Source organism: Propithecus coquereli, unplaced genomic scaffold (assembly GCF_000956105.1).
Source record: "Propithecus coquereli isolate 6110/MARCELLA unplaced genomic scaffold, Pcoq_1.0 Scaffold37, whole genome shotgun sequence".
NCBI lineage: Eukaryota > Metazoa > Chordata > Mammalia > Primates > Indriidae > Propithecus > Propithecus coquereli.
This window is the reverse complement of record NW_012149396.1, coordinates 4,106,789-4,120,659: the sequence shown is the minus strand read 5'-3', so window position 1 is coordinate 4,120,659 and position 13,871 is coordinate 4,106,789. Positions and strand designations below refer to the sequence as shown.

The 13,871-nt window shown below is 38.4% G+C and overlaps 1 pseudogene; it reads right to left on the bottom strand.

The window, feature by feature from the left end:
- Positions 1-6,548: 6,548 nt before the first annotated feature.
- Positions 6,549-7,390, bottom strand: LOC105816356 (annotated as a pseudogene).
- Between the last annotated feature and the right edge of the window lie 6,481 nt (positions 7,391-13,871).

The following is a 13,871-nucleotide window of genomic DNA, read 5'->3' as shown; positions in this document are numbered from 1 at the left end:
GAGAGTATGGGCAAGGTTTTGGGTGATTCCTTGATCTTTCCAGTTGATTTTTGTGTAGTGGAGGTGATGTTTAACAGAATTAATTAGCTGAAAGATCAATTATCGTCTCATACCTTCTCAGTAGATTGATAACACTACTCAGTTATTTGTCTTTATTACTCAAGTATAGATGTTTTCACTTCTGTAGAAAGACACTAATAAACTGCAGATAGACGATACTACCCAGGTCCCTCTTGAAATGGCCAATCAAAACAGAGTTACTTTTGAAAAGTTTCTGTTCATGTCCTTTTCCCATTTTTTTGATAGGGTCGTTTGATGTTTTCTTGTTGATTTTCCTAAGTTTTAAGTAGATTCTAGTTATCAGCCCTTTATCGGATTTGTAGCATGCAAAAATTTTCTCCCATTCTGTAGGTTGTCTGTTTGCTCTCGTGACAGTTTCTTTGGCTGTGCAGAAGCAAACACAGAAGCACCACATGTACTCACCATCAAACTGGTATTAATTGATCAACACATAAATGCACATATAAGAATAACATCTATTGGATGTCGGGCAGGGGGGAGGGGGGAGGGGGGAGGGGGAGGAGGGGATGGGTATTTGCATACACAAAGAGTGTAATGCGCACCATCCAAGGGATGGACACACTTGAAACTTGGACTTGGGGGGGAGGGGGGAGGCAAGGGCAACATACGTAACCTAAACATCTGTACTCCCATAATATGCTGAAATAAAATAAATAAGTAAATAAATAAAACAACAAAAAAAACCAGAGTTACTATTAATGGACTGAAGTCTTCACTGGTTATTGTTTGTCTACACAGGGCTGTGGACAAAGAACAGGTTGCAGTGGCATTGTTGTTTGCTTTCCATGTAGTATTCAACTTCCTCTTGTCCAATATTCTAATGTGATATTCAGATTATTTTCTTACAGATACATTTGGCTGATGGAACTGTGATGGCTATGCTGTAGAAGGGGCATTTGCTATTATCGACTTTTCCTTCCAGGAATTCAAACTGAATGTTAATAAAGATGGAGATCTGGTGTCAGATGAGGCGTTTGTACAATAAAACTACCACTAAGTGGTATCTGACGCAGTCCATACTGTTGGTCTGTTGCATTTGGTCACTCCTTAGCTCTGAAAAGGGTGAGATGCCAAAGTGCCTAGAAGGGGAAATTGCCCACCTGTCATTTAATGTGTTCCGTAGGTGTAGGTATTACACTGTCACATAGGGGAAGAATTCTGGAGAGTCCTTCCTAAACTAATTGCAGCCTGATACCACAGAGAACTATTTCTGGATCCAAAAGCTCTCCTTTAGGTAAAAGTTTTAAGTGATGTTTTAAAATACAAGTAAGCAAGCATTTCCAAAGTGCCAACAGAGCAATATGATCTGTACAGAAAATATCCTATTTTCAAACTGTTTCTTTTACAGAAGAATCAATACTTCATAATAATAACAGCAATAATAATAACCTATATTCACATAGTTAATGCAGTTTAACAAGCAGGTTTTTTAAAATAAAAAGAACTGTCCTGTTCAGCCATCATTGTGTACACAAGGCAACATTTCCTTGGTCTAATCTCTAAGTAGAGAATCTGTAAAAACAGTTGGGTCTGCTGGTATAAAGATTTTTTCTGAATACCAAGTGCGTGAGTGTGTATGGGTTTGGTGGGCTGGGAATTAAATTAGTACTCTATAAAACAGCAAAACTATTTGCTATTTTGTTGTTCATTACATTGAATGCACCTGTGAAAGCTTATAAACATGTTTTTGTTTTAGGGAAAAATCTGAGTGAAAGAGAAGATAAATAGATAGTAAAATAAATTAGCAATAATGTGTAGAACTGCAATGCCACGTGGTTTACCCATTGGCTGCCCTATTGTGGCTGCCATTAAAAAAAAAAATCACCATTTTCCTGGAGGCTCACAATCTGTTTAGCACTGGGATAAATACTTTAGATGTATTACCTGATTTAACCTTCACAACAAACTTATGTACAGATGAAGAGATGGACACTAGAGGAACTAAAATAACTTGCCCAAGGCCAAACACTTGTTAAGCAAGAAGGAAGGAAGATTCAATTCCCCTATAATCGTTTAGTGCAATTTGTAAACTTTAAACATGAAAAATTCAAGTAAAATTTGTAATGTTATCCTTCACTTCTGTAATCAAGCAAATGCAACAATTAAATATTCCTAAAGTTTCAAGACATAGTTACATCTTCACATAGCTGACTGCGAATAGAATATATGTCTTATAATTTTTCAGAGTTGGTTCATTATAGGATTCTGCAAGGGATCATCAATTTAATTGATAAAAAATTGAAGGGAATAGTTCCCTTTACAATATGAATGGACAGAGACACACTAGAATGACTAGTGAGGAGAGCTGGAACTTCCATTGTACATAAATTCGGCATGGGTCATTTATCTTTTTAGCTCAAGCACAATGTTGTTGAAAGCATGACATTAATTGATGTAAAATCTCAAACATCAGTGATTAGACATTCGAGAACAGTAGGTATTTTTAAAAGCTTGTTGATATGAATTTTAAAAGAGTAGATATTACTAAAAGTTCAAAGAAAATAGCACAATTAGTAAGAAATATTAATTGGTAGCAAAAATATAGCTAACATTGTTATAGCTTGAAGCAAAAAAAAAAAAAAACAACCAAAAAAAAAAAGAAAACCTCTATTTTTTTGCTACAAATATTTAGAAAAACATTGTTCCTTTCTTTCTTCTGTATCATCTCCCCTCACATCCAGATAAGTCATCAATAATTTTAGCCTTGTTTAGACTCTCTTATGGTACCCATTATGTAGCTTTTAAAAAAAATATATAACATGGTCTCTTTAGAAATGAAAAAAATTGTTTTTCAGTTTTGTTTGTAGGTGAAAATACAGTATAATCTAGAGAAGCCCCTACATTCTGGATACAGTTGAGTAGGAGGGTGATTGACATTAGGAACTGGCAGATGTCAGCACCTGCCATGAGGAGATGGGATCCGTGAGCGAAAACTCCTTGGGCTGAGAACACACTCCTGCAAGTCTTAGAGACTGGGAGCTAGAACAAGGAATTCAGCCTGGAAAGAAGTCCTGAGATCTGTTTGAGACTGGTTGCCCTTGGTGAAGTCAAGGTGCTGTTGGGGCTCAGAAAACAATACCCCAAAGGATGGTGGTTTGGCATGCCCAGTGCTTTGAAAATTGAAAGGCCTCAGAAATGAGTCTCAGAACCAAAGTCTCTGTCTGACCTTCCCCTTTTTCATCTTCTTTCTTGAAGTACTTGAAGGACTCTCTCTGGGATTTTCTTATCTGACTAAGAAAGCTTCCTTCTAAAAGAAATGCAATCATCTTAACCCCCCAACCACCCTTACCACCCCCACTTCTGCCAAGAAATCTCATCAAGGAACCAAGAAAGATCAACCACTGAGAAAAGAAGAGACTGGAGTCCTCATCATGCCCAAACAGACTTTTCATCTATCTTTCTGAGGGTAGCTTCCAGAGAGTACCTGGGGAACTTTATCTATATAATAAGACAAAACTTTGTTCCTGTGCAGTTCTGTCCCTCGCCTTCCCATAACTTGCCCTATTCTTTGTTAAAAGAAAATCATTTGGGTCCATGCATTCTTCACCTATGAAGACAGTATTTAAGCCTCAACCATTTCACTCCTCTTTTGAGTTTCATACTTTGTGAATGGGTTCTGCATGTTAAAATAAAATTTGTATGCCTTTTGTTCTATTAATCTGCCTTTTGTCAATTCATTTTCAGCGAACCTTTAGAGGGTGGAGGAGAAGCTCTCTTTTGGCCCTTATACCACCGCTTGTGAAAATGTGATCCTTAAGCATCTGTCAGAATCACTTGGGTTGCTTGTTAAACATGCAGATTTATGCCTCAAGCCAGAGCTACAATCTCAAATTCCCCAGAGGTTGAGCCCAGGAATCTGCATTTGACCAGTCTTCCCAGGGGATGCATAGTCACACTATAGTCTAAAGCCATCTGTTTGCAGCCATACACAAAATATCTGTATTCTCTGCCCCTTTCCTTCACACTTAAAAGGACTATATTATTTTAGAGAGAGACATAAATCCATCTAAATTCAGGCAATTCATTTGAAAACTTTTGTATTTTATTAACAAGAAATTACTCATGACATATGTCACAATGAGTCCCAAAGTGTGTTAAAACACAGAGGTGAGAACTGCTGTGAGGTTCTGGGAGACTTGGACTCATTAAATTCCCACAACAATCACTTTGACTTTTCTACAGAGCACTCCAAAGACCTACCCTTCAGAGCTTATATTTTGATGATGTGATCCCCATAGGAAATATGTTAATCCTTATGAGAAATCAGATGATTTTGTGGATATAATACAATATTATAATTTTAAATAGAATAGGATCCACTACTGAGAAAGTCTTAATAAAGAGACTATAAAAAAATTCCCCAGCTGGAAATTCTAATTTCACGATATAATAACTAACATTAGCTCTGAAATCCAGGCATATTTTGGAATATCATCAATATTTGGTAGGCGAAGTGTGGGAAGCAAAAAGAGAATTTAAATGAACTCGTGCACATGCACACACACACACACACACACACACACACACGTGCACTGAAATGCCAAGACCTATTATTCTGATTTTGTTTAAAAACCTCCTCACATTTTTCAGAGTGAATCATCCACTGTGGTCATTTGTTAAGCATCACTAGTTATCATTCTCAATTTGCAATTCACATCCATGGCCAAATGGCATTGCTCTTATCCAGATTTTTATTTTTTAAAAAAATCTATTTTTAAGACTAAAACAAAATGTACGTATTAAAAGGCCTTTGTTAATTTATCCATGCCACTTGGCAGTAGGCCATAGATAGTAACGATCACTATTATATTAATTAGGATTAGTTTATAAGGTAACATGGAGGGGGAGGCATTGGGTTGGCAAATTTTGATCACCAGGAGGGCAGATCAAAAGTTCTACGGGACGCAGTTCTCCCTTCATAAGCAAAAATGGAGGCAATTCAGAAGTGGCTTGAGGATATGGAGGATTTGAGATTGAGGGGAGAAGGTGCTGATAAATGGACAGTAGGCTGGGGCATAACAGAGCCAGACATAAAAACCCTGTCATAGCCAGGGATGATGGAACGTTACAAAAGAACTTAAAGGAGATGTTTGTTTTCCAGATACATGGAGATCTGAGAAGTGGGTAGTTCAAGACAAAATTCGTTTTATTTTTTTTACCGGTAAACATTAAATCTCTGTGCTGTTTCTCGTTGCTATGAGGAAGCATAGTCTCATCAGGACCTCCAAGCCAGGATTTTTAGATAAAGGTCGGTTTATGTTATAAAATTTAGTATGTTACTTGAAGCAAAACCATCATGGAAATGCAAGAGTACAAAAAGTGAATTGCTGATTGAGTATAATAATAACTCTTATGCATTAAGCACTTAACATCTGCCAGCCATTTTGCTAAGTGCTTTACATATACTAATTGTGTGTTCACCATAATTCCATGATGAAGGTATTATTATTCTCTCAATTTTTCAGATGACAAAACAAAGGCTAATTAAAATAAAGAAGGACAACAGGTAGGTGACAGAGCTAGAATTTGCACTCAAATCTGATTTATTCTAGCCCCTTCACCTTAATTGCAAGCTTTAATGCCTCCAAAAACTAAAAAAAATTAATTACATAAAAAGCATTAACTGTAAGATTCTTATACCTACAAGCACCTCTGATCTACATAAAATAAGACCAAATTCGTCTTTTAAAATCCTTGCAAAATTTCGGGAACATTTTCATGGAATAAAGTATGACCCACGTGTAAATACTTCAAAACAGGTCTCTAAAAATTATTAACACCACTGAGGGCTCAAGCCTTACCGCAAATCCTCCCAATAGAAGCTGTATCTAATAATATTCTTGCCATCCAGAAACTGAAGTCAACCTCCTGCCTTTTATCTCTTCTAATTAGCAATTAGGAGTCTTACCTCATACCTGGGACCCAATCTATGGATATTCTTGCCATCTGACAACAGTGGTATAATCTTCAAGTTTTTCTTTCGTTGGGGACTATTTCTTCTTTAGAATGAGTCCCTATTACTTTCACTCTTCTCAGACAAGGACCAAAATTTGTCAGTGGACTTCCTCGTCCACCTGCGATCTCCTTCAAACCTCATCTCATACATCAACACCTTCTGACACTTTTTCTCACTGACCTAGAGTGAGATGCTTCCCTTCCTTTGCACCACAGCATCCTGCACACCTGTGGCTTGCATCTTGCTTCTACGTAGCTGTAAATTAGTTGCTATTTTCATCACCCAGACCGCAGTATCCATCTTTGTATCTATCTATCTTGCCAGCATGGTGGTCAACCCACTGCCACATCCCAATAAATATTTATAAATTGTGACTGACTGCATGAATGTTTCTGATGAATCTTTTAAAAAAAATTTTTTTTTGCTTTTATTATTATTTTTTTTTAGAAAGTGATGTTTATTTTCCATCAACTTTATTTTCATCTTGCTTATGAGCTTGTGGAAGAACAGCTTAAGACCACTTAGTGGTTGTTCCTGCCTATTCAGTGGCTTCAGCAGTGGGAGCTACAGACCAGGCTTCAGCAGGGAGCTGCTGGACAGGCTCAGAGGACACCTGTATAATTGCAGAGCAGTCCGTGGCCTCAGGTTGAGTAGCAGTGAACGCAGGAGCCGGAACAATTCGTTCACCCTGAAATTCCTCCTTGGTTGCAGCTTCTCAGCAGCAGCCTGCTCTTCCTTTCCATTGTCTTCAGGATCTCTGCGGAAGTAGAGATCAGCCGTGACCTCCCCTGGGTGCTCATGGGAGATGGTGACACGCATGCGCAGAACAGCCTGCACCAGGATCCGCACCCAACCCCCGGAGTGAGCTCCCTTGTTGTTGCATGGGATGGCCGTGTCCACGTAGCGCGGAGGAGAATCTGTGTGGCACAGAACAGTGGTAGTCAGGTTAGCACAAGATACCTTTGCGAGAGGCTGGTGGTCAGCTCTAGAATCAGTAACCACCAGAAGACACAGTTCCAGAAAGCTTCCTGGATCTGGTTAGTGAAGGTTCCAGGAGTGAAGTGGCCAGAAATAGGAATGCCTCTAGTGGCAGCACAGCCCGCTGGCCTGTATTCCTGGAGGATACGACACTGACATCAGCAGGGTTTTCAATGGCAGCAATGGCACGAGCTTCCAGCAGAAGCTTCTTCCAGGTCCTCTTTGACTTTTGATGTAGATGCCATCACTTTTCATTTTGTAGATGTAGTGTTCCATTTGGAAGTCAAGGTTGGTGCCTGCCAAGTGGGTTCCTACTGTAAGGAATTTGAGGACATCCTCTTCCTTCATTTGTAGGTCACCAAGGGCTCCAGACATTGTGAAAGTTGCTCTTTAACTTATGACAGGAATCCAGAACAATATCACGTGGACCCCTCTATGGGTAGCTCAGAAAGGCTATTACTATATTTAATTGACAGATAATCATTGTACATACTTATGGGGTACAGTGTGATGTTTCAGTACCTATATGCAATGTGTAATGATTGAATCAAGGTAATTATCATATCCATCACCTCAAACATTTTTCTTTGTGTTGGAAAGGACTCTTTTTGAACTATTTTTCCTCCTCATATAACATTAGCCCTGACCTTCTCTACATCCTCCTATGAAAAGAAACAAATTATTAGGTCTAGATCACCACTGATGAAACAGAGTCAACTATCGTCTTGGCATCACAAAGCTAGTAATATCAATATAGTCCCAATCTTAAAGGAAAAAAGTGTTTTTTATCTTCTCTTTGAAGATTTCTTTGTTGTATTTTGAAATTAAAAAAAAAATAACTAAAAACCTTGTCCTGAAATGAGAAAGGAAAGGTAGAAGAAATATTAAAGATCTGTATCTGGTAATCTTTTCGTCTGGGTCCAATATGAGGTACCTAAAAGATACACACGTAGCCGTGGCTCAAAAACCTTCAAATGAATGAAATTAATCTATTTATTTTTTTTTCTTTAACATTCATTAATTGTTTTATTTTAAAAGAGACAATGCTATGGTTAAGAACACAGACCCAGGCAGACTGCTTGGTCCAAATCCTCTTCACAGATCACTCATCTAGGCACTGGTTTCAGCCACTATTATGCCTTGTCTGGACTCTTGTGACATCCCTGTAACTGGTGTCTCTGCTTCTACCTGGCTCCTTACAGCCAATTCTCTAAAGAGCCTTCTGTTAACACGTGACAACTCAGGCCTCTCATTCACCCCACCTCGTCCAGTGGCTTCCCATCTCACAAGGCATAAAGGCCACAGTTCTACCAAAGATCTGTAAGATTATTCACTCTATCCACTGTGGCTCCCTGTTGTGTATCTGACCTCACCTCCTATTACTCTGCCCTCTCCCTCTTTATTCTTGCCATATTTACTTCCTTGCTCTTCCTGTACATGGCAAACACTCCTGTGCAAGACCAGGCATTCACCATTCACCATTCTCTCTGCCTTACGTGCTCTCTCTTGCACATAAAAATGTTCCTTATCTATGTGGCTCATTCCCTGGCTGAACTCAGGCCTCTTCATAAAGAACACATGGACAGAATTTCCCTCCTTTTTCATTCAGTGGAAATCAAACCCTATTCTCTCAGCTCTTACTCTTCCTTAATTACCCCCACCTAAAATGGTATAGGTGCATCTGTATCTGGGACTGGGACTCTATCACCAGCCCCTAGAAGAGGATCTGGTACATAATGGAGGCCCAATCAATCTGTGCTGAATGAATAATGCAAACCTCCACTAAAAGAGCTTATAATTCAGTTATGTGGATAAGGTGATAATGTTGAAAACTACAGGATATAAAAGCTAAATAGCATAATACCTGAATGATGTGCTACATAATAGTATGGAATTAAGGGCCAGATACATAATAATAGGCACAGACAATAAGTGGGTGTCCAGGAATGCTTGAGATTGTGCTATACATGACTAGGAAGGAAAATGATTTTCTTCGTTTCTGTCTAGGTTGTTGAAAATCTCCTTTCAAGGTGGAAGACACACTTTTGAGGATTACCTGCTCTTGCAGGCTTACAAAAGTAGGAAAAAGTCTGGTCACCCTGTCAAAACCTGTCCCCATAGTTATGAGTTGACATGGATGCAACATTTACAAGGCTGTCCTGCACACTTTTGAGGGGACGAGTCCCATCATAATGTCCTGGGATAGGGCCAACGTCTACAAGGAAAACCAGAATGTGTGCAACGGAAAGCCTATGGTCTTGATATTCAAGTTGGCAGCCTCCTCCTTATGGTCTGACTCCAGAGATTTGCTGTGTTCTCTCTCACAATCTAGAAACATAAAAAATGTGGAAGCCAGACTGCCTTACACTTACCACTCAGCTGTCTTCAGGGCACCTGTTCTTGTAATTACTTGCTTTGTACTCAGAAAATGCAAATAAACTTTATTATTAGCAAAAGCAAAACCCAGAAATGAAGGTCAATCTAATGTAGAAATAGCAAATTAATTCTTAGTACATAAATTATGAAAGATTTAAGTGACCTTATACTTTTTAATATTTGTATCACTGACCCCAACTTCCTCCTGCCTTCCATTCCGATACATTTAGATAATTCTATATACATGTACTTTCAGGTTTTTGAAAAACAAGCTAGGATGCTTACAAAATCAGAAAGATGAAACTGCATCCAGACATTTTAGCTGGCAAATAAACTGCATGTATGATAGTGTTGTCAACACTATCCTCCACCCACAGTTACGACTCACAGAAAGGCCTCTCATGTAATTTTCCTAGGAGACAGTGTTCCAAGAAGCTTACAGCTTCCCTCCAGGGTTACAATTAAGTCACCTTTGCAAACAATTGCCTTAGAAGGATTTCTTCTCAGTCATTTGTACTCATCAGAAAAACAAGACTGCTTTACATTCTTTTTCCCTTTCAAGCTTTGCATATGAATACATTCACTCTGCCATGAGAAGCTGCATTAACTTTCATGCTAAAATATACTTTTATTTGCAGCACAGGGTTTCAGGCTAAAACCAAGCCCTCAAGACCGATTTTGTCAGGAGGAAGAATGTCAGAATCCCCAGAGCTTGTTTCACAAGTAGTTAACTTTAGAATATGTCTACAAATATTACAGGAGTCTTGAATTCTTAGATACTGTCACCTTCTGCCTCTAGGCAGAAGGATCCAGCCTGGGAGATAGGTCACTTTTTATTTGTGAAAGAGCTTTCAGCGTTTTTTGCTTCAGCAGCACATTACACAAGATTGGAATGATACTTAGTAGCTTAGCATGGCCATATTTCTTAAAAGCTAGATGCACAGCAGTATGCATACCTTACTAACTTGTATAACAAAAAGGGAGGAAAGAATATATATTCGTCTTTGACTGTACTGGCATAAAGAAATACTGAGTAGGTAACAAACCTGTTTACCTTTTTATCTTTTTTTGAGACAGAGTCTCGCTCTGTTGCCCAGGCTAGAGTGCCATGGCATCAGCCTAGCTCAAAGCAACCTCAAACTCCTGGGCTCAAGCAATCCTTCCTCCTCAGCTTTCCAAATAGCTGGCACTACAGGCATGTGCCACCATGCCTGGCTAATTTTTTCTATATATTTTTAGTTGTCCAGATAATTTCTTTCTATTTTTAGTAGAGACGGGGTTTTGCTCTTGCTCAGGCTGGTCTCGAACTCCTGAGCTAAAATGATCCTTCCACCTCGGCCTCCCAGAGTGCTAGGATTACAGGCATGAGCCACCATACCCAGCCTCAAAGCTGTTTAGCTTTAAGGAGTGGTACGGCAGACTTCGTGGATGGGCAGAGGAATAGAGGTGAGTCTTCCGTGTAGCCTTTTTGTATTGTTTGAGTTACAGCTTCCTCCAGGGTTACAATTAAGTTAACCCGTTAAATTAAAAAATTTAAAGACATGGTCTCCTTTCGTAATAGTTAACAGTGTTTTGTGTTACCTTCGAAAGTGATTGCGATACCACTTGGCTCTTAGATTTTACATGCCTGGGACATTAATTCAGTATCCATGACTTCCAAAATAATATGCTTCTTATGAAAGTAGACCACAATTAGATTATTATCATGACTAAAACCTAGGTAGCGTTAGGTAGATAGCAAAGGATTCCGGGTCTCCTAGGGACGAAAAGGGGGTGCTGTTATGGTTCACCCCCTCAAAGAGGCTTTCAGAGAGGCTCATGGGAGATCCACATGCGCAGTAGGACTCAGGTCATATAACTCCCAACTGTCCAATCAAAATGGTTCTATGATGACGTCTGAACCATGGGGAGGTCCCTATCCGGATACTGTAAAATAAGACCCAGACCATAACCAAGGTGTCTCTTTTGCTGTGAGAAGCAAGCCGGTTGTCATCTGTAGCATATGTACCTTGCTCTGTAAACCTATATCTTATTCTAAGAGCAAGAATCTTGCCCCACCCTCGATAAATTTCACCTCGGCCCTTACTTTCGGTGTGTCTGGTCATTCTTCAGCCGTGAGCACACCAAGAACTGAGAGCACAGAACGAGACAGCCAAACCCGACAGTAGGATTTATTGAAAATAAAAACCAAGTTTTAATCTTGCCATCTTTGTCTGTCAATTTTGCAGTCCCCTTTCTCCTGTTAATAAAAATGCACCAGCAATAAAATCTCTCTCTCCATTTCTTTCTTTGTATCACCAATCAATTAAAAAAAAAAAACCCAAAGAACAACTACCATTTAACGAGAGCCTGCTGTATTCTGTTCTATGTATCCCAAGCTTTACATTTTACAGATGAGGAAAACCCTGGCTCAGAACATTGAAGTGATTTGCCAGAATTGCTCAGCCAGCCTGCATGCCTAACTCTGCCTGATTAGAAAGCTCTCGTTCCACCCATAGGACCACTTTAGCTGCTCCCAAGGCGAGATTCTACTTGACTGTTAAGTGGCACAGCAACTGGAGACATTCGACCGTCAAGCTATGGAAACGCAGACAGCTATCTTATAAATTAAAAATTGGAGAGAAGATCCTCATTTCCTTTCTTGGTCTAACATCCAGATGAGTTATGCTACATTGCTGCCTATAATAAAAATGGGTTCTGGAAATGTGTGTTAGAAAAATGGTCTGACTGCTAAAATATTTATCCAATGTAAGGATGGAAAAAATGTCTTATTATTTCCTTCCTAACCTCGAGGCTCTGTAACTCTTTCTATTTAGACATCTAAGGGGTTAGAAGGACAATGTGTGAGAATTGTTTCATTATCCAGGGGATTAGCTAATAAAAAGTGTAAGATACAATCGCTCTGTAGGAAGATCCTTAATATCACTGCCTTAGGCAGAGTCAATCAAGTAACTGAACTTTAATAATAGTAGACATGAGATGAATAATTCTTCTGGTCTTGTGGACTTGCCACCAAACCATGCACAAACTATAAAACACAAAGATAGATACACGGGGCTATATCAAATTAAACTGTTAGAAAAATAGACGGCAAGCCACAGAAAATAAGAGAACATATTTGCAATACATTTATCTTACAGAGGATTTGTATCAAGAATATATAGAGAACTCATACACATCTAAGTAGGCAAATGATTTGAATAGACATTTTTCGAAAGAAAGATATATAAATGTTTAATAAACCCACATAAAGATGCTCAACACCATTAGTCTATCAGAGAAATGCAAATTAGAATCACAGTGAGATACCACTACAGATCCACTAGAGGGACTAAACTTAAAAGCTTAATAATATCAAGTGCTGGTGAGGATTTAGAGAAATTAGAGCTCTCATACATTTGTATTGGGGAAAGTAAAATGCGTCAATCGCTTTGGAAAACAATTCAGCAACTTCTTACAAAGCTAAATGTACACTTGGCATGTGTGGCTCAGCCATCCCACTCATCAATATTAACCAAGAGAAATGAAAATACATCTACACAAAGATTTGAAAATCAAGGGTCATGAAAGCTTTATTCATAGGAGCCAAAGAAATGAAAACTAAATGCATATCAACAGGAGAATGGATAAACAAATGATGGCATATCTATATGGTGGAATACTACTGAGAAATTAAAACAATACAAACATAACAAAGCAAAATTGAATTACTGATACATGCAAAGTCTTGGGTGAATCTCAAAAACATTACACTAAGTGAAAGTAGCCATATACAAAAGAGCACATATTGTATGCTTGTATTTATATGTAGTTCCAGAAAAGGCAAATCAATTTATAGTGATAAATAGCGTATCAGAGGCAGCCTAAGGCTAGGGTTAACTGCAAAGAAGCATCAGGGAAATTTAATAATAATATTCTGTATCTCAAATGTGCCTAATCCTGATGCTACACATAGATAATACATTTTTCAATACTCACTGAATTGTACACCGAAAATAGTTGAAGTTTATTTTATGCAAAGTATACCATGACAAAACTGTGTTATGAAAAATGTCCAGATAACTTCTGTTCCACAATTAGCAAAAGAGGCAAATTAAATTAAAAATTGATGAATATGGTTATGTTCTAAGAAGAGGTTTAAGATGGAGGTACATTATGGAAAAATCTGATTGCAATGTCCAGGATATGATAGGTGACCAACAAATATTAATTTCATCCTCTTCTTTCCAGTTCTTATGTGAAAAATATAAGTAATGTTTTCAAAGGCAGTTGGCTATAAAATAAATACTGAAAAATATATGCAGAAAGACAAGATTGTGAGTCAGTGGTTAGTCATCTAAGAATAATCAAAGGAGTCTGATACTGTCTGTAAGGAGTCTGTAAGCTCTTTCCTTTTTTGTGATTTATAAGATGTCATTTGTTCTTTATCTTTCAAACTCTGGTATCTCTCACTTTTTATTATATTCATTTGGCATTTAGC